Genomic DNA, 26,890 nt, shown 5'->3' on the forward strand with positions numbered 1-26,890 from the left:
GTTAACTTCACAGAGTTTGAATATTTATGCCTTGATTCTGCTCCGAAAGTTCAATTTGAAGAACTATTCTAAGATAGGTTATTTCAATCCCAGTGTTCTCTGTAAGGATTGTGTCAGTACTATCCATTTATTTATTATTTGCAGATTGTCTTCTCTTGCACATTGTTTGTTTGCCAATCTTTGTGTGTAGTTTTTTTTCATTAATTCTACTGTATTTCTTTGTTCTACTGTGAATGCCTGCAAGAAAGTGAACTCAAGGTAGTATATGATGACACATAACATATTTTGATAATAAATTACTTTAAACTTTGACTATCATTTGGATTGACTAGGACACTGATTAGAAATCCTCTACACTTCAATAAAAGCTGACATGGAATAACTTACATTCAAACTATGCTGAAGGTCCTATGACTGTTCATTACTAATGCATTGCAATAAAGAGGGTCACACCAACTCCCAAAGGAGTTTTGGTTTAAACCCACCTCCCTTTATTGTAATGGATATTCGCTTCCAGGGCCAAGGGGCCTTGTGTTTGCCAAGCATCGCTTTCTAAATACAACAGCTGCCACTTGCAAAATCAAACAGTGTAAGTTAAACTTCCAACTATAATCCTTTGTTTGCCTTCAGGTTATAAATGGAAGCCAGTTCTTACAGAGTAAATTGTAAGCAGTAATCAGTTTGAAGTTAAAACAAAACACTGGCTAAAGAGTACCTTTGCAAGCAAGCTCTGTATATAGCAAATGCACTGTCTGCAGAAAGTAGGATGTTAGTCTCAGCACCTGGTTTATCGCTGCTCATCAGTTGCAATACAAAACAATGTTTTTTTTTAAACTTGGCTTGTTTCAAAACAGACAGCACTGACTAAGTTGCTGAGTTCAAAGAAACTTGGGTTTCAGCACCTAAGCTACAGAGAAAGGTTGAACAAGTTAGGTCTCTATTCTTTGGAGCGTAGAAAGTTGAGGGGGGACTTGATAGAAGTATTTGAAATTATGAGGGGGATAGATAGAGTTTGCGCGAGTTGAGAGTTAAGGGGCAAAAGTTTAGAGGTAACACCAGGGGGAACTTCTTTACTCAGAGAGTGGTAGCTGAATGGTACGAGCTTCCGCTTGAAGTGGTAGAGGCAGGTTTGATTTTACAGTATAACCATATAACAATTACAGCACAGAAACAGGCCATCTTGGCCCTTCCAGTCCGTGTTGAATGCTTACTCTCACCTAGTCCCACTGACCCTCACTCGGCCCATAACCCTCCATTCCTTTAATGTCCATATACCTATCCAATTTTACTTTAAATGACAATACTGAACCTGCCTCTACCACTTCTACTGGAAGCTCGTTCCACATAGCTACCACTCTCTGAGTAAAGAAATTCCCCCTCGTGTTACCCTTAAACTTTTGCCCCCTAACTCTCAAATCATGTCCTCTTGTTTGAATCTCTCCTACTCTCAATGGAAAAAGCCTATCCACATCAACTCTATCTATCCCCCTCATAATCTTAAATACCTCTATCAAATCCCCACTAAACTCTCTACGCTCCAAAGAATAAAGACCTAACTTGTTCAATCTTTCCCTGTAAACTTAGGTGCTGAAACCCGGGTAACATTCTAGTAAATCTTCTCTGTACTCTCTCTATTTTGTTGACATCTTTCCTATAATTCGGTGACCAGAACTGTACACAATACTCCAAATTTGGCCTTACCAATGCCTTGTACAATTTTAACATTACATCCCAACTCCTATACTCAATGCTCTGATTTATAAAGGCCAGCGTACCAAAAGCTTTCTTCACCACCCTCTGATTTATAAAGGCCAACATACCAAAAGCTTTCTTCACCACCCTATCCACATGAGATTCCACCTTCAGGGAACTATTTTGCACCATTATACCTAGATCACTCTGTTCTACTGCATTCTTCAATGCCCTGCCATTTATCATGTATGTCCTATTTGGATTATTCCTACCAAAATGTAGCACCTCACACTTATCAGCATTAAACTCCATCTGCCATTGTTCAGCCCACTCTTCTAACTGGCCTAAATCTCTCTGCAAACTTTGAAAACCTACTTTATTATCCACAACGCCAACTATCTTAGTATCATCTGCATACTTACTAATCCAATTTACCACCCCATCATCCAGATCATTAATGTATATGACAAACAACACTGGACCCAGTACAGATCCTTGAGGCACACCAGCCTCCAACCTGACAAACAGTTATCCACCACTACTCTCTGGCATCTCCCATCCAGCCACTGTTGAATCCATTTTACTACTTCAATATTAATACCTAACGATTGAACCTTCCTAACTAACCTTCCGTGCGGAACCTTGTCAAAGGCCTTTTGTCATTTTGTCATGATTTTGTCATTTTATCATTTTTTAAAAATTGGATAGGTATATGGACAGGAAAGGAATGGAGGGTTATGGGCTGATTATAGGTAGGTGGGACTGGGTGAGAGTAAGCATTCCGCATGGACTAGAAGGGCCGAGATGGCCTGTTTCCGTGCTGTAATTGTTAATATGGTTATATAAGCTTGCAGACCAGATGCAAACAAATCACTTAGCACATCATTAACTGGTCTTTTAATAAATTGGTATTTTTGTGTCCTCAGGAAGATAACTTCAAAATATTAATTGTGTCTAGCTGGCATCTGTGTCTCCAAACGGGTTTTAGACCATTTGTGTAAAAAGGTTATCTGAAGAAATATTATATAGGTGTGAAGTCACCCAAGTGACAAGAAACTGTCTAAATGGAGATGAGGGTTCAGGCTTCTCAGGAATGGGGTAAGGAACACCACGAATCACAAGAGCAACATGGGGTGAACTAGAATCCATTCCTTTGTTTTCAGTTTCGGTGACGGATAGGAATTGTACCTGTGTTTCGTAAATCCTTTGTGCTTTGTGCATTAACCTTGTGTTTTAGAAATGTTTTGTAATTTGTAATTGTTTAAGATAGAGATCCTCTGTGAGTTTTAAATGTTTTTTAAGAGTCTTGTTTGGATTCAAATGTGTAGCATTGGAAATAAATAAACTGTGTTATAAAACTACTTTGATAGCTGGAAGTATCTTCTGCTTGGTAGGGAGGGGGACCCACCACTCAAATAGTAGTATTGGCTGCTAAAACTCACTGGAGATTAAACAGGGAAGTAAGCTAGTCTTTAGAGTGGTTGTCCGTTGTATCCGACGATGACAGGAGACCTGTGTGGGAGAGTTTTTAAAGTGGAAAAGTCATTGCACTTGGGCAGGTCCACTCTCTCGATCTCAGAATTCCAAGCCCAGTTGCACGAATAAACGTCACAGACGGGTGTCTTCCTCGGATGCAGTGGATGACCGTGGCTTCTTCTGTATTTCACCATGCCCTTTGCTCTCCACGTAGCATTCGGAACCACCATTCGGGCCATTGGATCTCTCTGTAGATCTCATCCGCCCTGTCTGCCAGAGCTGACTTCACATGCTGAACAGACATGTCCCTAACTCACTGGGGGGTGAGGCCACTGGCTACCCTCGCCTGGTTTAGCCCACCTGTTGAAGCAGTGTACTGGGCTGTGGCCACTGTCACATGCAAACAGCTACTTGGAGTCACAGGTGAGAGCTATGAGTCCGGCGGGGACCAAAAGCAAGTGAGCTGCTCTGGAATGGGCATGCGAGCCCCTTCACTAGAGGTGATATCCCTCTGGATACCCCCTTCATCCCAAAGACTGGATAGTTACAGTACAATCTCCCGTTAGTGAGAGGACTCGGGCTGTCTATATTGGCTAGGGGTTAAAGTTTTTTTTGGAGTTTAGAATTTCACAATCTGTAAACCGGATACAATCACATTGATCTCCACTTTGATTTTTTTTGCTACTTTTCGACAATAAATGGCAAGTTATGGAGAACTGACCTACCAGGAATGCTGGTGGACATTAAGCACCCGGTCAAAACTAGTGTGGGCACAGAAAGAGCATGCAATTTCCATATGCAGTGTACCTAAAGTCAAAGTTCTTGGCCTATTGAACTGAGACAGGAAGTACCTGTGCAGAAATCATAGATAAGGAGCAGAAATTCGTGTGGGTGTAATTTCCCTTCCCATGCATAAACACAATAGCACACTGGTATTCACTGACAAACCCAACACAAAGCATAGCCACCGAAGCTTATCCTGGGACAATTATTTTGAACTTACAAAGCATCCATCCAAGAGAGCCAAGGAGGAAATGAGGAATTAGAATATAAACTGTTGCACCACATGTTTGGCACTGTACAAAAAATTCCCTTAATAACTCTGCATTAATTTTAAATAAATGCTGACAGGTCCACTTTCTTGTACTTGCCACACACCTTCCTCCCTACTTCCCACCTACCCAAAAGAACAGTACTTCCTGGCGATTAAAAATTATGGAGTCCTGAGGAAGGGTCTTGGCCTGAAATGTTGACTGCTTATTAATTTCCATAGATACTGCCTGACCTCCATATTTCCTTCAGCATTTTGTGTGTGTTTTTGTGGATCTCCTTGTTCTCCTTACAAACTCATTCCTCTGCAAGGCAAGTAAAATCCCAGCCCACTGGCTGCATTTCCATTTGTCTTTGTTTTTTCCAAAAACACAAAGAGTTTGCACTTACATTGTTGGTCTTCATGGCACAAGGTCACAAGAGTAAAATGTGTGACAAGAAGTATGATTGGAGAAGCAGAGGGTTCACAGGGAGAGAAGAGGTAAACAGAGAGCTTGTATTGATCATTAATCCAACTTGACACATTCCCTCTATAACAGGCTGCTTTTCAGTTTCTAAATCAATTTCTGACACCAAAAATATTTGAATTTAGCCAAGAAAAAGATAGATTTGCATTTATTTAGAAACAGAATCAGGTTTATTATCAGGTTGATAATGATCAAGTGATCTGTTCTGGTAATATTCATTAAATAATATCCAGGAAACTGGGTAACTCTCGCACTTTCTTCAAATGAGTGTTATAGACTCAGTAAATGAGGACTAACTCAGAGAGCAGTCATCATCTGAACATAAAAGATAAACAGTGCAGTTGAGTGCACCTTCAATACCACAATGGAATGTTGTCCTTGATTTCCCCCACTGTATATAACTTAAGTGATATCAACAAAAAATGAGATCATGAACAAAGCAGATGAGCTTAGAGCATGGATCAATACTTGGAGCTATGATGTTGGGACTTGGCTGGCTCAGGGGCAGGAATGGTTACTTAGATTGCCAGGCTTTAGATGTTTCAGAAAGGACAGGGAGGGAAGCAAAAGACGCGAGGGAGTGGCACTGCTGATCAGAGATAGTGTCACAACTGCAGAAAAGGAAGAAGTCATGGAGGGATTATCTACTGAGTCTCATTGGGTGTAAGTTAAAAACAGGAAAGGGTTAATAACTCTACCGGTTGTTTTTTATAGACCACCCAACAGTAACAGTGACATCAAGGAGCAGATAGGGAGACAGATTCTGGAATGGTGCAGTAATAACAGGGTTGCTGTGATGAGAGATTTTAATTTCCCCAATATTGTTGGCATCTCCCTAGAGCAAGTTGTTTAGATGGAGTGGAGTTTGTTAGGTGTGTTCTGGAAGGTTTCCTGACACAGTCTGTAGATAACCCTTCAAGAGGAGAGACTGTACTTGATTTGGTATTGAGAAATGAACCTGGTCAGGTGTTGGATCTCTCAGTGAGAGAGAATTTTGGAGATAGTGAACACAATACTATCTCCTTTACCATAGCATTGGAGAGGGATAGGAACAGACAATTTAGAAAAGCATTTAATTGGAGTAAGGGAAAATATGAAGCTATCAGGCAGAAACTTGGAAGCATAAATTAGAAACAGATGTTTTCTGGGAAATACACGGCAGAAATGTGGCAAATGTTCAGGGAGTATTTGGGTGGCGTTCTGCACAGGTACGTTCCAATGAGACAGGGAAAGGATGGTAGGGTACAGGAACTGTAATGTACAAAGGCAGTTGAAAATCTAGTCAAGAAGAAAAGCAAAGCTTACGAAAGGTTCTAAAAACTAGGTAATGATAGAGATCTAGAAAATTATAAGGCTGATAGGAAGGAGTTTAAAAATGAAATTAGGAGAGCCAGAAGGGGCCTGGAGAAGGCCTTAGCGAGCAGGATTAAACAAAGCCCCAAGGCATTCTACAAGTATGTGAACAGCAAGAGGATAAGACGTGAGAGAATAGGACCAATCAAGTGTGACAGTGGAAAAGTGTGTATGGAACCAGAGGAGGTAGCTTCAGTATTCACTACAGAAAAGGACCTTGGCAATTGTAGGGATGACTTACAGTGGACTGAAAAGCCTGAGCATATAGACATTAAGAAAGAGGATGTGCTGGAGCTTTTGGAAAGCATCAAGTTGGATAAGTCTCTGGGACTGGACAAGATACACCCCAGGCTACTGCGGGAGGTGAGTGAGGGGAAAGCAGAGCCCCTGGTAATGATCTTTGCATCATCAATGGGAACAGGAAGAGTTCTGGAGGATTGGAGGGTTGCAGATGTTGTTCACTTATTCAAGAAAGAGAGTAGAGATAGCCCAGGAAATTATTGACCAGTGAGTCTTACTTCAGTGGCTGGTAAATTGATGGAGAAGAACCTGAGAGGCAGGGTTTGTGAACATTTGGAGAAGTATAATATGATTAGGAATAGTCAGCATGGCTTTGTCAAAGGTAGGTTGTGCCTTATAAACCTGACTGAATTTTTTGAGGATGTGACTAAACACATTGATGAAGGTAGAGCCGTACATGTGGTGTATATGCTTTTCAGCAAGGCATTTGATAAGGTACCCCATGCAAGGCTTATTGAGAAAGTAAGGAGGCATGGGATCCAAGGGGACCTTGCTTTGTGGATCCAGAATTAGCTTGCATACAGAAGGCAAAGTGTGGTTGTCGATAGGTCATATTCTGCATGGAGGTGACCAGTGGTGTGCCTCAGGGATCTGTTCTGGGACCACTTCTCTTCATGATTTTTATAAATGACCTGAATGAGGAAGTGGAGGGATGGGTTAGTAAATTTGCTGATGACACAAAGGTTGGGGGTGTTGTAGATAGTGTGGAGGGCTGTCAGAGGTTCAGGGCATTGATAGGATGCAAAACTGGATTGAGAAGTAGAAGATGGAGTTCAACACAGAAAAGTGTGAGGTGGTTCATTTTGGTAGGTCAAATATGATGGCAGAATATAGTATTAATAGACAATAGGTGCAGAAGTAGACCATTCGGTCCTTCGAGCCTGCACCGCCATTTTGAGATCATGGCTGATCATCTATTTTCAATACCCTGTTCCTGCCTTGTCCCCATATCCCTTGATTCCCCTATCCATAAGATACCTATCTAGCTCCTTCTTGAAAGCATCCAGAGAATTGGCCTCCACTACCTTCCGAGGCAGTGCATTCCAGACCCCCACAACTCTCTGGGAGAAGAAGTTTTTCCTTAACTCTGTCCTAAGTGACCTACCCCTTATTCTCAAACAATGCTCTCTGGCACTGGACTCTCCCAGCATCTGGAGCATATTTCCTGCCTCTATCTTGTCCAATCCCTTAATAATCTTATATGTTTCAATCAGATCCCCTCTCAATCTCCTTAATTCCAGCGTGTACAAGCCCAGTCTCTCTAACCTCTCTGTGTAAGACAGTCCAGACATCCCAGGAATTAACCTCGTGAATCTACGCTGCACTTCCTCTACAGCCAGGATGAACTTCCTTAACCCTGTAGAGCAAAACTGTACACAATACTCCAGGTGTGGTCTCACCAGGGCTCTGTACAAATGCAAAAGGATTTCCTTGCTCTTGTACTCAATTCCCATTGTAATAAAGGCCAACATTCCATTAGCCTTCTTCACTGCCAGCTGCACTTGCTCATTCACCTTCAGTGACTGATGAACAAGGACTCCTAGATCTCTTTGTATTTCTCCCTTACCTAACTCTACACCGTTCAGATAATAATCTGCCTTCCTGTTCTTACTCACAAAGTGGATAACCTCACACTTATTCACATTAAACGTCATCTGCCAAGTATCTGCCCACTCACCCAGTCTATCAAAGTCACCCTGAATTCTCCTGACATCCTCATCACATGTCACACTGCCACCCAGCTTAGTATCATCAGCAAATTTGTTGATGTTATTCTCAATGCCTTCATCTAAATCGTTGACGTAAATTGTAAACAGCTGTGGTCCCAATACCGAGCACTGTGGCACCCCACTAGTCACCACCTGCCATTCCGAGAAACACCCATTCACCGCTACCCTTTGCTTTCTATCTGCCAACCAGTTTTCTATCCATGTCAATGTCTTCCCCCCGATGCCCTGAGTTTTGATTTTACCCACTAATCTCCTATCAAATGCCTTCTGAAAATCAAGGTACTCTACATCCACTGGATCTCCCCCTTCTAACTTCCTGGTTACATCCTCGAAAAACTCCAACAGATTAGTCAAGCATGATTTACCCATGGTAAATCCATGCTGGCTCGGCCCAATCCTATCACTGCTATCTAGATATGCCACTATTTCATCCTTAATAATGGACTCTTGCATCTTCCCCACCACCGATGCCAGGCTGACAGGTCGATAGTTCTCGGTTTTCTCCCTCCCTCCTTTCTTAAAAAGTGGGATAACATTAGCCATTCTCAAATCCTCAGGAACTGATCCTGAATCTAAGGAACATTGGAAAATTATTACCAATGCATCCACAATTTCCAGGGCCACCTCCTTTAGTACCCTAGGATGCAGACCATCTGGACCTGGGGATTTGTCAGCCTTCAGTCCCATCAGTGTGGAGAATCAGAGAGATCTTGGGGTCCAAGTCCATAGGACACTCAAAGTTGCTGAGCAGGTTGACTCTGTGGTTAAGAAAGCATACAGTGTATTTATTGGCCTTCATCAACCATGGGATTGAGTTCAAGAGCCGAGAGTTAATGTTACAGCTATATAGGACCCTGGTCAGATCCCACTTAAGAGTATTGTGCTCAGTTCTGCAGTTCTGGTCACCTTACCTAGGATGTGGAAACTACAGAAAGGGTTCAGAGAAGATTTACAAGGATGTTGCCTGGATTGGGGAACGTCTTATGAGAATAGGTTGAGTGAACTTGGCCTTTTCTCCTTGGAGCGATGGAGGATGAGAGGTGACCTGATAGAGGTATAAGATGATGCAAGGCATTGATTGTGTGGTTAGACAGAGGCTTTTTCCCAGGGCTGAAATGACTAACATGAGAGGACACAGCTTTCAGGTGCTGGGAAGTAGGTACAGAGGAGATGTAGGGGTTAAGTTTCTTACGCAGAGTGGTGAGTGTCTTTTATGAGACTCCGGGATAGGTAGATGGAGCTTAGAAAAACAGAGGGGTATGGGTAACCCGAGGTAATTAAACACACACATAGCGGGCGACCCACTTTCTGCGCAGGCGAACCGGCTCAAACGGCCAGCGCGCGCGGGGAGACGTCGGTAACGCGCCTCTGGCGTCATTTCCGCCCGGGGAGGGCGGGTGCTGGGGATCAAAGGCCAGCGCCGCGAAGTTTGAATGAACTACTCTCGGAACGATTTACTGACTGCGTGTCGTTATTTCAGCGCTGTGTGTAGCACATCGCTACAATATTATGGCACACATGAACATGTTGTTAATGTCAAACGCTCAAAGTAAAATTTATTATCGGAGTACATACATGTCACCACATACAACGCTGAGATTGTTGGTCCTGTGGGCATACTCAGCAAATCTATAGAATCGCATGTATAAGCAGGATCCACCAGAGTGCAGAAGGCAACAAACTGCAAATGCAAATATAAATAAATAGCAAAAAATAACGAGAGCATCAAATAACAAAATACAGAGTCCTTAAAGCGAGATCATTGGTTGTGGGAACATCTCAATAGATGAGTGTGAATATCCTCTTTTGTTTAAGAGCTGTAGAGGAGCCTGGTCTCCAGTTGATTTGGAACTTTAGTTACTGGATTGGGGACCTCACTGTCACTCCAGTGCCCATCCCCAGTTAAAATAAATCCAATCTCCACTCTGAAATATGAACTTTAGGATCTTCAGTTTATGAACTGAATGTCACTCCACTAAAACATTCAGGGAATTCAGTTGTATTGACAAAGACATTGCACCTCCACCACCACCAGAACAACACACACTGGTAGAGAGTGGACAGCTCAGCTAATCAGGTCACTTTCTGAACAAACTGGGTAGAAGCACTTCATCTTCCAGCGTTGAGCCTTCAACCTTGGCATTGAAAACAAATTAATCTGATATCATAGCATCTCCCTTCGTGGGGCAACTGGAAGTTTCATGGTGTTCTGACTCACTTCAATGCAGAACCAACATACTATGGTTATCAGAGGAACATCCTAACCCTAAAAATAATGGAAATGTCATTGGAAAAACTCAACTCCATCCTGGCAAATACCTGGACCACATCCCTGAGAGAGGCAAATGTTATAGTTAGAAAAGATATCACCAACACTGTTTCCGCAAAATCTTCCCAATCCACTGGCAGGATACCGTGCACCAAAGTTATTATTCTTTCCCAATCCAATATTCCAGGGCCTAAGGCCCTAATTACGGACTATCGCATCTAATGGACTGGTAATTAAATTTTCCTATCCAATGCCTGACTGTCAACAAAGAAACTCTATTCCAAGTTCTTTCATGGTAAGAGGTTACCAGCTAGCCAAAGGAAACAATCCAAAATAGACAGATGAGGAGAATGGGCAAAGAGGTGGCAGATGGAATACAATGTTGGGAAGTGTGTAGTCATGCACTTTGGTAGATGAAATGAAAATGGTCAGTCTACTTTCTAAATGGAGAGAAAATTCAAAAATCTGAAGTGCAGAGGGACTTGGGAGTCTTCGTACAGGATTCCCTAAAGGTTATTTTGCAGGTTGAATCGGTGATGAGGAAGGCAAATGTGAGGTTAGCATTCATTTCAAGAGGACTGAAATATAAAAGCAAGGATGTAATGTTGAGGCTTTATAAAGCACCAGTGCAGTATTGTGAGCAGTTTTGGGCCTCTTATCTAAGAAAGGATGTGCTGACACTGGAGAATCTTCAAAGGATGTTCACAAAAGTGATTACGGGATTGAAAGGCTTATCATATGAGGAATGTTTTGATGGCTCTGGGCCTCTACTCACTGGAATTCATAGGGATGATACTCATTGAAATCCATCGAATATTAAAAAGTCTTGATAGAGTGGATGTGGAGAAGATATTTCCCATGTTGGAAGAGTCTAAGACTAGAGGACACCACCTCAAAATAGAGAGACATCCTTTTAGAACAGAGATTAGGATGAATTTCTTTAGCCAGAGAGTGAAGAATCTACAGGTAGCTGTAGAGGCCAAGTCATTTGGTATACTTAAGGCAGAGGTTGATAGATTCTTGATTAGTCAGGGCATGAAGGGATAGGGAAAGGTGGCAGAAGTTTGGAGCTGAAAGGGAAATGAATCAGCCAAGATGAAATGGTGGAGAAAACTCGATGGGCCAATTGGCCTAATTCTCCTCCTATATCTTATGGTCTTAAAACCTCTTTGAAAATAGTGTAAAATCCATTCCAGCATATACGAACTCCTGTCCTGTGCTTGCTCAAAGTGATGAAGGAGCATCCAGGCTGATGTTACCTGGTCATCATACATCAGCACCATGGTAATGTAGTGATTAACACGACACTATTACAGCTCGGGGTATCTCAATCTGCAGTTCAATCCCAGCATCCTCTGTAAGGAGTTTCTGTACATCCTCCCTGTGGAATGTGTGGGTTTTCTCCAGATGGTCCGGTTTCCCCCCACAGGCCAAAGATATACCAGGTAGGTTAATTGGTCATTGTAAATTGTCTCGTGAATAGGCTAGAATTAAATCAGGGTTATGGGCCAGAAGGGCCTAATCCACTCTATATCTCTATAATCAAAGTTTTTTAAGTTTGAAAAAAATTATGTAATAAAAAATAAAATCATTAAAATAACATTTACTTGAAATTTAATTAAATGATAGGAATTAATTAAAATATTTAAAATTAAGTAAACTGATAATATCAAACTGCTTTGCTGCAGTTACCTTTTCAATCCAGGTTGGTGACCTCAAACAAGTTGGAGGGTTTGTCACAGACATCAACTCCTGACTGGTTGAACTTTGAGCTCTGGGTCTCTGGGCTCAAACTGCAGACTTGGTGTTGAGTCCAGGAGGCAGGCAGACAGTCAAGTTCTTGAGCAACATAGTCCAAATCAAAGTAGATCAGTGGACAGCCTACAATCTGCAGTCACCGTACATGGTGGAAACACTCAGCAGACCAGGTAGCAGATGTGGGTTGTTGGATATGATTCTTTAATTCTTAAATTAGACTTTTTTTGTTATTTTCTCTGCAGTTCAATGATTAATTATCTGCTTGTATTTTAAGTAGTTCTTATATGCATGTGCATCAGTTTAGCATGCCTCTAGTGGCTCAATGTATAACTCTGGAAAGCTCCGGAAGTTTCTTTGTTCTGCATCGAAAGAGTGCTTTCTTGTTGCTTAACTTTGAATTGAATAATTGGTTAATTCTGATCTATGGTGTGAATTGATTTTTTTCTTTATCCATGGGTATAAAATATCTAAACACATAGCAGCACCAATTTGGTCTTAGCTTTTCTCTCTCTCTTCATCTAGTACATTATTCTGTTACTCTTTCCTTTGTTCTATCAACTCTTAATAAAACTATCATGAAGCAACAAGTTTTGTGCCTCTTTCCTGACTTCTAAAAGAACCTTGGATTAAAAACACCAGAATCCAACAGTGGAGTGAAGCTCAGTTATTGTTTAAGGTTGAAGACAATGTGAAGTCATTAGGCCCTTAGTATCTAAAGAGAGTTGTGTGGAGGGTTGGAGAAGCAGGGAACTGTTCACCTGCAAAGAGTATATAAGGAAATAAGACAATGGCGGTTAAGTAATGAAGAGTTCAAAAGGGCAGAAATGAAGTAACTGGCTGATGGTACAAGGCAGAAACCGGAGGTCTGGTTTAAGATAATAGAAGACTGAGTGGAGAGATGGGATAAGTTTTTTACAATAGTAAATCATTAAAACACAATGAAATGTGTCTCTGTCTGGTAGATCTGGCCCTCACCCTCAACAGGTTTTCCTTCATCTCCTTCTGTTTTCTCCAGACTCAAGGGGTAGCCATGGGTACCCATGTCTGCCCCAGCTATGCCTGGCCTTTCATTGGCTACATAGAACAGTCCATGTTCCAAGCCTTCTCTGTTAATGCTCCCCAACTCTTCCTCTGCTACATTGACGACTGTATCGGTGCTGCTTCATGCACTCATGCTGAGCTAATTAATTTCATTAACTTTGCCTCCAACTTCCACCCTGCCCTTAAATTCACTTGGTCCTGGTCCATCTCTGACACCTCCCTCCCCTTTCTCGATCTCTCTGTCTCCATTTCTGGAGACAAGCTGTCGACTGACATCTTTATAAACTTACTGATTCCCAAGATTACTTTCACTATACCTCTTCCCACCCTATCTCCTGTAAAAACGTTATTCCCTTTTCTCAGTTCCTTTGTCTTTGCCTCATCTGTTCCCAGGATACAGTTTTCCATTCCAGGACATCAAAAGTTTCCTTCTTCTTCAAAGAACAAGGTTTCCCTTCCTCCACCAGTGAAGCTGCCCTCACTCACATCTCCTCCATTTCCCGAACATCCCCACCCCCCCATCTTCTTGCCATCTTAACAGTGATAGAGCTCCTTTCGTTCTTACCTACCACCCCATGAGCCTCCCCATCCAACACATCATTCTCTGTAACTTCTGTCATCTCCAAAGGGATCCTACCACTAAACATATCTTTACCTCCTTCCCCTGCTTTCAACAGAGATCTCTCTCCCTGTGATTCCCTTATCCATTCATTCCTTCCCACTAATCTCTCTCTCGACACTTATCCCTGCAAGTGGCTGAAATGCTACACCTACCCATTCACCTCCTCCCTTACCTCCATTCAGAGCCACAGAGTCCTTCCAGGTGAGGCAACACTTCACCTGCGAATCTCTTTGGTTGTCTATTGTGTTGGGCGCTCCCAATGCAGCCTCCTCTGCATCATCAATTGGGAGACCACTTCATCAAGCACCTCTGCTCCATCCGCCACAAGCTGAACATGTCGGTAGCCAACCATTTTAATTCCAATTCCTATTCCTGTTCCAACATGTTGTTCCATGGCCCCCTCTTGTTCAACAATGAGCCCTCCCTCAGGGTAGAACAGCAACACCTTATATTCCATCTGGGTAGCCTCCAACCTGATGGCATAAATATAAGATCTCCCCTTCCAGTAAAATATCCCTCCCCCTCTCCACTTCTTCTGTTCTCCATCCTGACCTCTGACCTCTTCTCCCCACCAATCACCTCCTCCTGTCTCCCTCCTCCTTCCCTTTCTCCTATAATCCACTCTCCTCTCCTATTTGATTCCTTCCTCTCCAGCTCTTTACCTTTCCCACCCACCTGGCTTCACCTATCACCATCTAGCAATCCTCCTTCCCCTCCCCCAGCTTTTTATTCTGGCATCTTCTCTCTTCCTTTCCACTCTGAAGAAGGGTCTCAGCCCGAAACATCAACTGTTTATTCATTTCCATGGATGCTACTTGACCTACTGAGTTGTTCCAGTATTTTGTGTGTGTTGGTCTAGATTTACAGAATTTCTCATAACAATGAGATATGATCTTCGTTCCATGTTATATTCTCTCAGGTATTTATGCAAATAGAAAGCAAAGTTCATTCCAAATGTCACTCATACAACCCAAGTATCTGTTTGTACATGAACTTGCAGACTGCAAACATTCAGCAGGGAGATTCCTGGCTTGAGTTACTGACAACTTAAATGGCTTTCTTCCATATGTGAAATCTACATGTTTACATTGGCACGATATGATGCTAAACTTCCACAAAAACTTGATTTGGCAACTACTGCAGTTCCAGATTATAGGAGGAACATAGAGCCTTTACAGGAAGTGTGAATATTTTCTACACAAAGGTGATGCTAGAGCTGAGAGGTTATGTCTATTTGGAAAGATGGAAGAGACAATGGCTTCTTTTAATAGAAGAAGCAGCAGGGAGATTTAGTCATCATCATCATTATGTGCCATGTCATATGATGTGGGGAACCACATGACCATGACAGTTCTTGGCAAATTTTTCTACAGAAGTGATTCTTCCGGGCAGTGTCTTTCCAAGAAAGCAGACTCCAGCCATTATCAATATTTTTCAATGATTGTCTGCCCGGTGTCATTGGTCACATAACCAGGACTTGTGACAGGCACCGGTTGCTCATACAACCACCACCTGCTCCCATGGTTTCACGTGACCCTGCTCAGGTGGGCTAAGCAGGTGCTACACCTTGCCCGAGGGTGACCTGCAGGTTCGTGGTAGTGAGGAGCACCTTACACCTCCTTTGGTAGAGACGATCTCCACTCTGCCCTCTGTGGAAATGGCTAACACAAGGAGTATAACTTTGAAGCGTCTGGAGGAAAATATAAGGGGGTTCCAGAGGCAGGTTTTTAACACACAAAGCAGTAGGTGACTGGAATATGTTGCCACAGCTGGTGGCAGAGCAGATGCATTAAGGCTCTTACATAGGCAGAAGGATGATAGAAAATAGAGGGCTATGTGGGAAGGAAGGGTTAGATTGATCTTAGAATAGCTTAAATGATCGGCACAACATTGTAGGCCGAATGGCCTGTACTGTGCTCTGATGTTCTGTCCTGTGTTCTATCCAACACATCATTCTCTGCAACCTCCACCATCTCCAAATGGATCCTCCCACCAAATGTATTATTACCCCCCCCCCTCACTTTTCACAGGGATCGCACCCTCTGTGATTCCTTTGTCCATTCTTCCCTTCCCACTCATCTCCTTCCCGGCACTTATCCCTGCAAGCGGCCTAATTGCTACGCCTGCCCACTCACCTCCTCCCTCATCTACATTCAGGACGCCAAGCAGTCCTTCCAGGTGAGGCAACAATCTGCTGGGGTCGTCTATTGTGTCCGGTGCTCCCAATGAGGCCTTCTCTACATTGGTCTTGTGCTTGTATACAAAAGATCGCTTGACAATATACTTGCCAAGATCCCTTGGCTCCAGGACAACATCTCAGGCACCATCAGTCTTAAGCTCATGCCACTCAAGGACTTGTGCTAATATTATTTTGTGACTGTATGTGCTAGATGGTAACTTTGTGCTGTGTGTGACAGTATGTACTGTGTTTTGCACCATGGTCACTGAGGAACATTGTATCGTTTAGTGGTAAGCATGTGTGTGCTGAATGACAATTAAACCTGAACTTCACATTGTTTAGTAGGGATAGCGTTTCTGTGTCACATCCCGATTAACACTTTTCCCCCAGTCACTGAAACAGAACAGGGAGGAGGCACACACTCAGCATTTCAGGAACAGCTTATTCCCCTTTGCCATCTGATTCCTGAATGGACAATCAACTACTGCATTAAGGTTAGGGTTGCACTACTTATTTAAGTTAACTATTAAATATATTTACTGTAATTCACAGGGTTTTCTCTATTATTGTATTAGATTGTACTGCTACTGCATAGAAACAAATTTCACAACATATGCGGTGGTATTAAACCTGATTATAATTATGATACTGGCCGTACTGATGTTTGTCGTACATTTAACAACAGAGGCCGCACTTGACAGGATGGTAAAGTACTGTCAGATATTCTGAATGTGTGAAAGATGTTGTGTAAACAATGACTTTTTACCTCAGTAATTGCAACAGAAGCATAAGAAGTTGTCCGAGACCTAAGCGAACGAAACGTAAGAGCACTTGATCCACAGCAAATCAGTGTGACAGGAGCAAATGCCTGCCAGGCCCCAGCCTTGCCCATTGGCTGTTAATGAACTGTTGCTGTGGGCTCATCTCCCTGTGAGACCCACATGAACTTGAGGCTCTGCCAGTGACATATTTCAGTGCTGACAAACTGGTACATTTGAATCAGGACTTTTGACACAGCGTGAGCGATTGTAGTTGGTCAATAGGAATTCTGTTTGAGTCAGCTATGTGATAATCCCATCTCAAATGGAAAGAAGAATTCTTTTACAGGAGCTTTGAAAAAAACCGTTTGTTTCTGTTTCATGATCAAAATTATACAGTGCATGAAGTTTGTGATCCTCTGGATGCTCAAAATCGCCCACTGACTGTTGCTGTTAATTATATATTTCACCTTTGCTCGCCGCTACCCTTTTAAAGGTACTGATTCTTAGACAGAACCATAGAATAATTAACAGTAGGTGGAAGGATTCTTCAACAGTCACTGCAAGACCAATCCATTCAATTCTTCCCTACTGTTCCTTCCCTGTAGGCCCAATCTTTTCCTAGATTACATATCTATCCAATTTCCTTTTGAAACAAATAATTAATTCTACTGTCTCACACAGTGATCATGGTTACCCATTACTAAAAAGTACCTCTCACTGTTATTTATTTATTTAGAGACACTGTGTGGAATAGGCCCTTCTGATCCACACCAGTCCAGGACCCTGATGGTTGTAGGGTTAATAACAGTCCCTGAACCTAATGGTGTGGAACCTAAGGCTCCTGTACCTCCTACTTAATGATAGCATCGAGAAGAGAGCAAGAATTTCAAGTTCATTCACACAGAATGTACAAAAACTCGGTATACAAAGTACATTTATTATCAAAGTATGTATACATTATACAACCTTGAGATTTGTCTCCTTCCAGCCAGTCATGAAACAAAGAAATGCAATAGAACTCACTAAAAGGAAAAGGAGACCGTCAAACACCCAAAAGAAGCAAATCGTGCAAATAATTGAAATAAACAAATAACGTTCAGAACTGAAGTTCTCAGGAGTGGATCCACAGCTACAAAGCTGGTTTAGCACAGAAACGAGTAAACCACGTGAGCAGCAAGTTGAACACCCACCTGTTCTGCCCCTCCAGCCCCAACACCCTGACCTTTTTAATCTGGCCCGTCCAAGCAGTGAGTCATTTCTCACTGTCGGACATAGGCACTGCCACTTCAAAATGATCTCAGGCCCGGGACCATCTGTCTCGATTCGGCCTGGCACTTCAATCGGCCAAACCTTGGCTTGTTCCTCGCTCTTGGATCCAGGCTCCACTGCCTCGCCTCAGTTATCCATCTTCAGATTGCCTTTGAGCTTGCTCCAGCAACCAAACACTGGCTCATTGCCTACTTTTGAACCCAGGTCCCACCCACCACCTCGATTTGGCTGGTATACGTCATGCCACAATTAGCCTGCACCTTCAAGACTGCAGTTCACAACACAAAAATGCCAGGTTGTACAGGCAGTTCAAAAACTCAACTCCAAAAGAGAAGTTATAGGCTATTGATTGCAGTGTTCATGTTTGAGAAAAAGTGTGATTTAATAAAATAGTTAATTTGTTTTTGCTACCAGCAAGCTGTGGCTGTGCTTCACTAGCTCCATCTTAAACAGGAACTAACCAGAGGAAGGGGAGAACTACTTCTCTATCCATTCACCAGCTGCTCATGTTCTCCCTTTTAACAGTGTCTGCACGTCTATTCAGCCATCTCGGAAACCACAGGATTACAGTAGAAGAAAGTCGTCCACAATCCCGAGGAACTGGATGATGACATAATTTCAACTGTAACTTTTATTTGTAAATTAACAAAATTTGGAGGAGCTTTGGTCCAAAGATTATTTCAGCTCTTTCTTAAAGATTTTACTGAGCACAAAGACAACTTTAATAGGGAATAAATTTCAAAGTTCAAAGTACATGTTATCAAAATATGTATGAATAACTAAGTAAAATATTTAATCATTTTAACTTCCATCATAGAGCTGTACATGTTAGGGGAAAAGGTTAATTTTACCCTATTTCACAGGAGCAGCATATTCCTGTAATAATTCCTGCATCCAGAAATAATGATCGAGGTGAAACTCTTAAAATGATCATAGGAGGTGCGGAATTAGCTCACCTTGCCATTGTTGGTCTTGGAAGTACCAGGGATCACTACTCCCCCACCTTTTCCCTAGGACTGGTGAACATTGTTTTTTATAAATACATTTAATGTTGCTTTAATAGTTGCTTCAGAAACTGCATTCAATTTAAACTTAGAACAAAGAACATAGAACATCACACAGACATTAGAGATTCCGCAGAGGCTGGAAATCCAAAGCAATACATACGTTGCTGGAGGAGCTCAGCAGGCCAGGCAGCATCTATGGAAAGGAATAAAGTCGACGTTTCAGGCTTAAGCCCTTCATAACGGGTGAAGAAGGGCCTTGGCCTAAAATATCAATGGTTTTTCAGAATCAGAATCAGAATCAGACTTTAATCGCCAAGTACCTGTGCACATACAAGGAATTTACTTCCGGCAGATGTTGTCTCTCTGCTCATAACAATAATAATGATAAATATAAATGAAAATATAGATTATACATACAAATAGTGCAATCCAAGTAATAGTTAGCCAACAGTTAACCGGCAGTTAACTGTTCAGCAAAGTGACCGCAGTAGGGAAAAAACTTCTCCAGTGCCTATTAGTCTTAGTCTGGAGGGATCTGAAGCGCCTACCAGACGGAAGCAGTTCAAACAGTCCATGCACAGGATGGAAGGAGTCCTTTATGGTGTTCCCCACCCTCTTCTTCAACCTGGAAGAGTACAGGTCCACAATAGAGGGCAGGGAGGCTCCAATGATGCGCTTGGCAGTCCTCACTGTGCGCTGTAGTCTGGTTCTATCCTGCTTGGTGGCGGCTCCAAACCACACAGTGATGGAGGTGCACAGGACAGACTCAATGACTGCAGTGTAGAACTGCAGCAGCAATTCCTGAGGCAGACCATATTTCCTCAAGAGCCGCAGGAAGTACATCCGCTGCTGGGCCTTCTTCAGGATGGAGCTGATGTTCTGCTTCTACTTCAGATCCTGAGAGATGGTGGTTCCCAGGAACCTGAAGTTCTCCACGGTGGACACAGGGCTGCTGAGGACTGTGAGGGGGGACATAACGGGGGGATGTCTCCTGAAATCCACTATCATCTCCTTTGTCTTGAGCGTGTTCAGCTCCAGATTGTTCCGACTGCACCAGAGCGCCAGTTGGTCCACCTGCTGTCGATATGCAGACTCATCACTGTTCTGGATGAGTCCGATGACGGTGGTGTCGTCTGCAAACTTCAAAAGCTTTACAGATGCTGCCTGAGCTGCTGAGTTCCTCTGCAATGTGTGTGTTGTCAGAGAACATTACAGCACTGTACGGGCCTTTTGGCCCATTATGTTGTGCTGACCTTTTAGCCTACTTTAAGATTATTCTAACCCTTCCCTCCTACACATCCCTCCATTTTTCTATTATTCATGTTCCTATCCAAGAGTTTCTCAAATGCCACTCAGGCACCAACCCTCGCACTCGTCACTGTCTGTGTAAAATCTTACCTCTGGCATCCCCTATACATTCCTCCAATCACCTAATTCTGCCCTGAGAAAAAGTCTCTGGCTCTCCACTTGATCTATGCTTCTTATCATCTTGTATGAGGATCAGCATATTGATGCGCTATGAAGAGCAAAGCTGTCTGAAGCCCTTTCACAGTTGAATACTGTTAGGTATTATCTCCAATAGCTGACCGTGAATGTTACAGAGAGTAAATTCTGTCTTGGCTCCAGGTATTGCTGTGTTGATGAATGTGATAGGTTACTGTAGTTGGACTCAGTTCTGTGAGGGTTGTGTGCTGTGTCATGTGACAACATCATTATGTATTGAGTCATATCACATGGGCAATCATGCTCTTTGACCATGATTGCTCTTGGCAAATTTTTCTACAGAAGTGGTTTGCCATTGCCTTCTTCTGGGCAGTGTCTTTACAAGACGGGTGACCCCAGCCATTATCAAAACGCTTCAGAGATTGTCTGCCTGGTGTCGGTGGCTGCATAACCAGGACTTGTGATGTGCACTGGCTACTCATACGACCATCCATCACCTGCTCCCACGGATTCATGTGATTAGGAGGCTAAGCAGCTGCTACACTTTGCCCAAGGGTGACCCGCAGGCTGGAGGAGGGAAGGAGTACCTTACACCTCCTTAGGTAGAGACATCCCTCCACCCTTCCACCAATCTGTGAGGGTAGCAGTAGGTTAAGGCCTCATTCGTGACCAGTAAGCACTAATGAGTGTTAAACAAGCACATTTGAACTTCCCTGTGTTCTGCTTCTATTGACTGATTGGCTCAAACTGCTCTCCGTATGAAGTATTAAGTACAGGACTTTGTAATTGTTCTCCTTGGAGCAGAGCAGGTTGGAAAATGATTTGATACAGATGTTCAAAATTATGAAGGCTCCAGACAACATGAATGATGGGAAACAGTTTTCATCACTGGAAGGATTGAGAACATGGGGCTTAAATTTAAATGATTGGAAAAAGAAATGGGCTGAAGTGCCCTGGCAGCTTAGCATCTAGCACAATGCCGTTACAGCTTGAGGTATTGGAGCTCAGAGTTCAATTCTGACGTTGTCTGTAAGGAGTCTGTATGTCCTCCCCGTGGAATGAATGGGTTTCCTCTGGGTGCTCCGGTGTCCTCTCGCAGTCCGTTTCCTCTGGGTGCTCCGGTGTCCTCTCGCAGTCCGTTTCCTCTGGGTGCTCCGGTTTCCTCTCACAGTCCGTTTCCTCTGGGTGCTCCGGTGTCCTCTCGCAGTCCGTTTCCTCTGGGTGCTCCGGTGTCCTCTCGCAGTCCGTTTCCTCTGGGTGCTCCGGTGTCCTCTCGCAGTCCGTTTCCTCTGGGTGCTCCGGTGACCTCTCGCAGTCCGTTTCCTCTGGGTGCTCCGGTGTCCTCTCCCGGTCCGTTTCCTCTGGGTGCTCCGGTGTCCTCTCGCGGTCCGTTTCCTCTGGGTGCTCCGGTGTCCTCTCGCGGTCCGTTTCCTCTGGGTGCTCCGGTGTCCTCTCGCGGTCCGTTTCCTCTGGGTGCTCCGGTGTCCTCTCACGGTCCGTTTCCTCTGGGTGCTCCGGTGTCCTCTTGCAGTCCGTTTCCTCTGGTGCTCCGGTGTCCTCTCGCGGTCCGTTTCCTCTGGGTGCTCCGGTGTCCTCTCGCGGTCCGTTTCCTCTGGGTGCTCCGGTGTCCTCTCGCGGTCCGTTTCCTCTGGGTGCTCCAGTTTCCTCTCGCAGTCCGTTTCCTCTGGGTGCTCCAGTTTCCTCTCGCAGTCCGTTTCCTCTGGGTGCTCCGGTGTCCTCTCGCAGTCCGTTTCCTCTGGGTGCTCCGGTGTCCTCTCGCGGTCCGTTTCCTCTGGGTGCTCCGGTGTCCTCTCGCAGTCCGTTTCCTCTGGGTGCTCCAGTTTCCTCTCGCAGTCCGTTTCCTCTGGGTGCTCCGGTGTCCTCTCGTGGTCTGTTTCCTCTGGGTGCTCCGGTGTCCTCTCGCAGTCCGTTTCCTCTGGGTGCTCCGGTTTCCTCTCACAGTCCATAGACATACTAAAGTCCAAATGGATTACATCCACTAATCCACCTTGCCCTGCAATGCTCTAATGGATTTTCTAACCACTGTTCCCTTTAGGGTGCACGGCTGTAGGAGTAACGGAAATGCTGCCGCACACATGGCCTTCGTTGCCATGCAGTTGGAATTTTAATTAGCAATGGAATGCAGAAGACAAGTGTGTTTTAAGTCACAGAGGAAAGAGGAAATGGCTGTGATGAAGTATATCCACAATACCTATCATCTACCTGCTCTGAATTTTCCCTGTACCTGTATTCTTACACTTTATTCTGCTGTTATTGTTTTACCTTATTCTATGTCAGTACACTGTGTAATGATTTGATCTCTATGAACAGTATGCAAGACAAACTTTTCACAGTTTTTTGGCGCATGTGACAGAGTTAAACCAATACCAATTCCAGTGCCACTTTGACAGTTTCCAGTTTCCACGTGCCATCCAGCTCATCTTCACACGGACGTCCCACACCAGGAAGATCTGAAGGCTCTTGATTTTTTCCTTGAACAGGGCCTAATCAGTTCCCTACCAGGACCACTCACTCCCCTCTAACTTTGAATAACTTCTTCTTTCGCTATTAACTTTCAACAAGTTAGTGATGAAGCTATAGGAACTTGCATGGGGCCAATGTCTGATTCTTGTCTGTGTGCGTGGAGAATTCCATGTTTCATTTCCTTTTCAGGCGCCTTTTCCATTGGTCAACTTCCTTCACTGAAACTTTTCAACTAATTTCCACCCCCCTCTCCTTCTCGCATGGTCCATGGCCGATACTTTCCTTCGACCTATACTGCCTCCTTTCCATGAGGATCCCAGTGCATTCTCTTAGTTCTGTCTTCTTTGCATCTACTCTGATGGCAAGTCTTTCCACATTACAACATTAAGTTGTCCTACTTTTCTTTTAACATTCATGGCTTTTTGGCAGTCTTAAAAAATCTATCCCCTCTATATCTGCTCTTACCCCGACCCTCTAAAGTGGAACAAGCAGAGGGTTCTCTTGTCCTGACCCTCCACCCTACTGGTCTACACTTACCTACTGTCCTTTACGCCGCTGGCATTTAGAGAAGCAGTGAAGGTCCTCTATCTCTGTCTGTTCTTGACCAATTTTGGTTTTGATCTTGGTGGTGTTCAGGGCTTCCTTCATTGTGCAAGTAGCTTCGACTTGGTTTTCATTACTGTCACACTCAGATGGAGAAGGATTCTTTATTGCTGTTTCCATAGCAGTTTTATTTGACCAATCAGGGTTGTTAGCCCTGAGCTGAACCCCCGAACCTGGAGGACAGGTGGATCACACTTAGTTTGACCTCTGTGCTTTGACCTGTTTCACCTTGGTGACCCTGCCAAGGCCAAAACATAAAGCCCTGTCTCCAGGCACGACCAAATCAAATTAGCTATTTGCTCACTTTCATTTTTGAGAAAATTTGCCGAAAGGCCCTTGTTTGTGAGTAACAGAGTATAGTCTGGCATAGATGTTTGACGAACATAAAATGCAGGGTAAGGATATTTATGCCTAACCTGGGCGGAGCATGATTTGCCATCAGCGTCAGCTTTAGCACGGTAGTGTAGTGATTAGCACAATGCTTTACAGTATAGGTGACCTGGGTTCAATTCCCACTGCTGCCTGAGAGGAATTTGTACGTCTCCCTGTCATCGTGTGGGTTTCCGCCAGGTGCTCCAGTTTTGAAGAAATACCGGTCGCTAGGTTAATTAGTCTTTGTAAATTGTCCCATAATTAGGCAAGGATTGCTGGTCGGTACAGCTCAAAGGGCCAGAAGGGCCTGTTCCACGCTGTGTCCCAACAAGTAAATAAATAAATAACTAACACGAATATCCTAAACAACAACATCTGAAAGGCAACAATGGGGAATGTGGAAAGGATCAGGGGTGCCCAACCTTTTTTTATGCCAAAGACCAATATTATTAAGCAGGGGATCACTGGACACTCGCAAATTTCTACAGACGTACCATGGATCATTGAGGCTGTGTCACCATCTGGTATGGGGGGTGGGGGGGGGCTACAACACAGGATCGAAGTAAGCTGCAGAGAGCTGTAAACTCAATTAGCTCCATCATGGGCACCAGCCTCCATAGTATCCAGGTCACCCTCAAGGAGCGATGCCTCAACAAGGTGGCATCCATCATTAGAGATCTCTCTCACCCCTGTTATGCCCTCTTTTCATTGCTACCATCAGGAAGGAGGTGCAGAAGCCTGAAGGCACACAATCAATGATTCAGAAACTGGATTCTTCCCCTCTGCCATCAGATTTATGAATGGACGTTGAACCCATGAATACTACCTCACTATTTTTTGTATTTCTATTTTTGCGCTGTGTATTTAACGTATAAATGTATATATATATATATATATATATATATATATATATATATATATATACACACACACACACATACACATAATACATATATTACTTACTGTGATTCACACGTTTTTTCCTCTATTATTATGTATTGTAAAGTACTGCTGCCACAAAACAACAAATTTCATGATATATACCACTGATATTAAACCTGACCCTGATGCCATGTCCACAACTCACTGAGCCTAACTATACGTCTTTGGAATGTGGGAGGAAATTGAACCCCAATTTTTAAGCTGGCACACTTAAAGTGTTGCTCTATCTGCTACACTACCAGACTGTGAAGTCAGAACTACACTAGCTGAAGATGGAGCAAGGGTGAAAACTGAATTAAGTTTCCCACTTTGGGCTGAAAACAGGGAGCAGTACTGCTTTAATAATAAACAGATGAGGAAGGGAATTCCAGGAGAGTTGAAACAAAGAGCATTCTACTAATCCCATTTACAAGTGTGTATTGCTCCGGCACATTTGGTTTCTCATAGCAACACCTAATTAGCAATGAAGTGAAAAGCAGTTCGAAGTGAGACCAGCTTCAGGATTGCTTGTTGTCAGTACATCCGAGTAAAGGAGAACAAAATGATTATTAGTTTGGATCTGGTGCAGCATTTTAAAAAAACACCAAGGAAAAACAAAAAAAACATATTAAATATAAATATAAAAGCAATCCTATAAGACATAATACACATACATAATGCAAGGTACATAGACATTGGTTGTAGATAAAACGACGCTAGGTGATGTGTATGTCGTGGTACTGGGGGTAGTGGTGTGTGTTAATGGGTGGAGATGTTAATCATACTTACTGCTTGGGGAAAGTAACTGTCTGGTGGTCCTGGTGTGAATGCTACGTAGCCTCCTCCCTGATGGGAGAGGGACAAACAGTCTATGAGCAGGATGGGTGGGATCCTTCATGATTTTGCAAGCCTTTTTTCCAGCACCTTTCTGTATATATTTCCTTGATGGCAGGTAGGTTGGTTCTGGTGATTTGTTGGGCAGTTTTAATTACCGGTTGTAGTGCCCTCCTGTCCGCTGCAAATACAATTCTCTTTCTGTTCTCTTGATTTCTTCTTTTTTGTCCACACATTAGGTGTTTGATGGTCTTTTTCGATGTGTTCTATTGGATTTCTTTGTTTTGTGGTTGCCTGTAAGGAGATGAATCCCAAGGCTGCATATAATTTACATATTTGGATACTAAATGTACTTAGAACTTTGAAGAACACCTTGCTACGTTGACTGTGACAATTTGGGAAGATTGCATTTTGTGCTAATCCAGATGCTTCTGACCTCCAAGGGGACCACAATCTTGCTGTAGGGTCTGGAGACTTGCGTGCCTCAGTGACCCAGAGACCTATGTTGGCTGGAGTCAGAACCTTGTGCTTTGGTTCTTGGCAGGTTCACCCATGGATAATAGGTCAAAGGGTACAGGCCAAGCTAAAGGTGGTCCACCGGTCCTCCGTGTACAGGTGCTCAGCTCAGGGCTAACGGCCCTGAATGGTCAAAAAACAATTGTTACGGAAAGAGCAATGAAGACCCCTCCTCTGCAGATAGAAATGGACGGCCTTTGTTGCTGCCGTGAACGTAAGTGAGATACCTCTGAAATATTAGGAGAGTCTCTGCCTTCATTAAAGTTTAAAGTTCAAAGTAAGTTTATTATCGAATTACATATATGCCACCAGTTACAACCCTGAGATTCATTTTCTTGTGAACATACTCAATAAATCCATAAGAGAATAATAATTATAATAGAATCAATGAAAGATCACTTGGGCATTCAACCTGCATGCAAAAGAGAACAAACTGTGCAAATACAAAAAGAAGAAACAATGATAGATAGATAGATAGATAGATAGATAGATAGATAGATAGATAAATAAATAAATAAACACGCAAGCAAGCAAGCAATAAATATTGAGAGCATTAGATGAAGAGACATTGAAAGTGAGTCCATCAGTCGTTGGAACATTTCAATGATGGGGCAAGCAAAGTTATAACCCTCTGGAGTTAACTATCAAGAGCCTGATGGTTGAGGGGTGGTAACTGTTTCTGAACCTGGTGGTGTGAGTCCTCAAGCTCCTGTATCTTCTTCCTGATGGTGGCAGAGAGAAGA

At 43.3% G+C, this 26,890-nt stretch overlaps 2 long non-coding RNA genes across 2 annotated transcripts in view; one reads left to right on the top strand and one right to left on the bottom strand.

Annotated features, from left to right (window-relative positions):
• LOC132383589 (uncharacterized) overlaps nucleotides 1-26,890 on the top strand; it is a 42,104-nt gene that overhangs the window by 7,550 nt on the left and 7,664 nt on the right. The window contains exon 2 of the long non-coding RNA XR_009508734.1: nucleotides 16,328-16,431. This is a non-coding gene — a long non-coding RNA (uncharacterized LOC132383589). The remainder of the gene's footprint in view (nucleotides 1-16,327; nucleotides 16,432-26,890) is intronic.
• The window catches only part of LOC132383588 (uncharacterized), a 44,403-nt gene that overhangs the window by 6,252 nt on the left and 11,261 nt on the right, over nucleotides 1-26,890 (bottom strand). The window lies entirely within an intron of this gene.

The sequence above is a fragment of the Hypanus sabinus genome, chromosome 30 (genome assembly GCF_030144855.1).
Source record: "Hypanus sabinus isolate sHypSab1 chromosome 30, sHypSab1.hap1, whole genome shotgun sequence".
In the NCBI taxonomy this organism is placed as follows: Eukaryota; Metazoa; Chordata; class Chondrichthyes; order Myliobatiformes; family Dasyatidae; genus Hypanus; species Hypanus sabinus.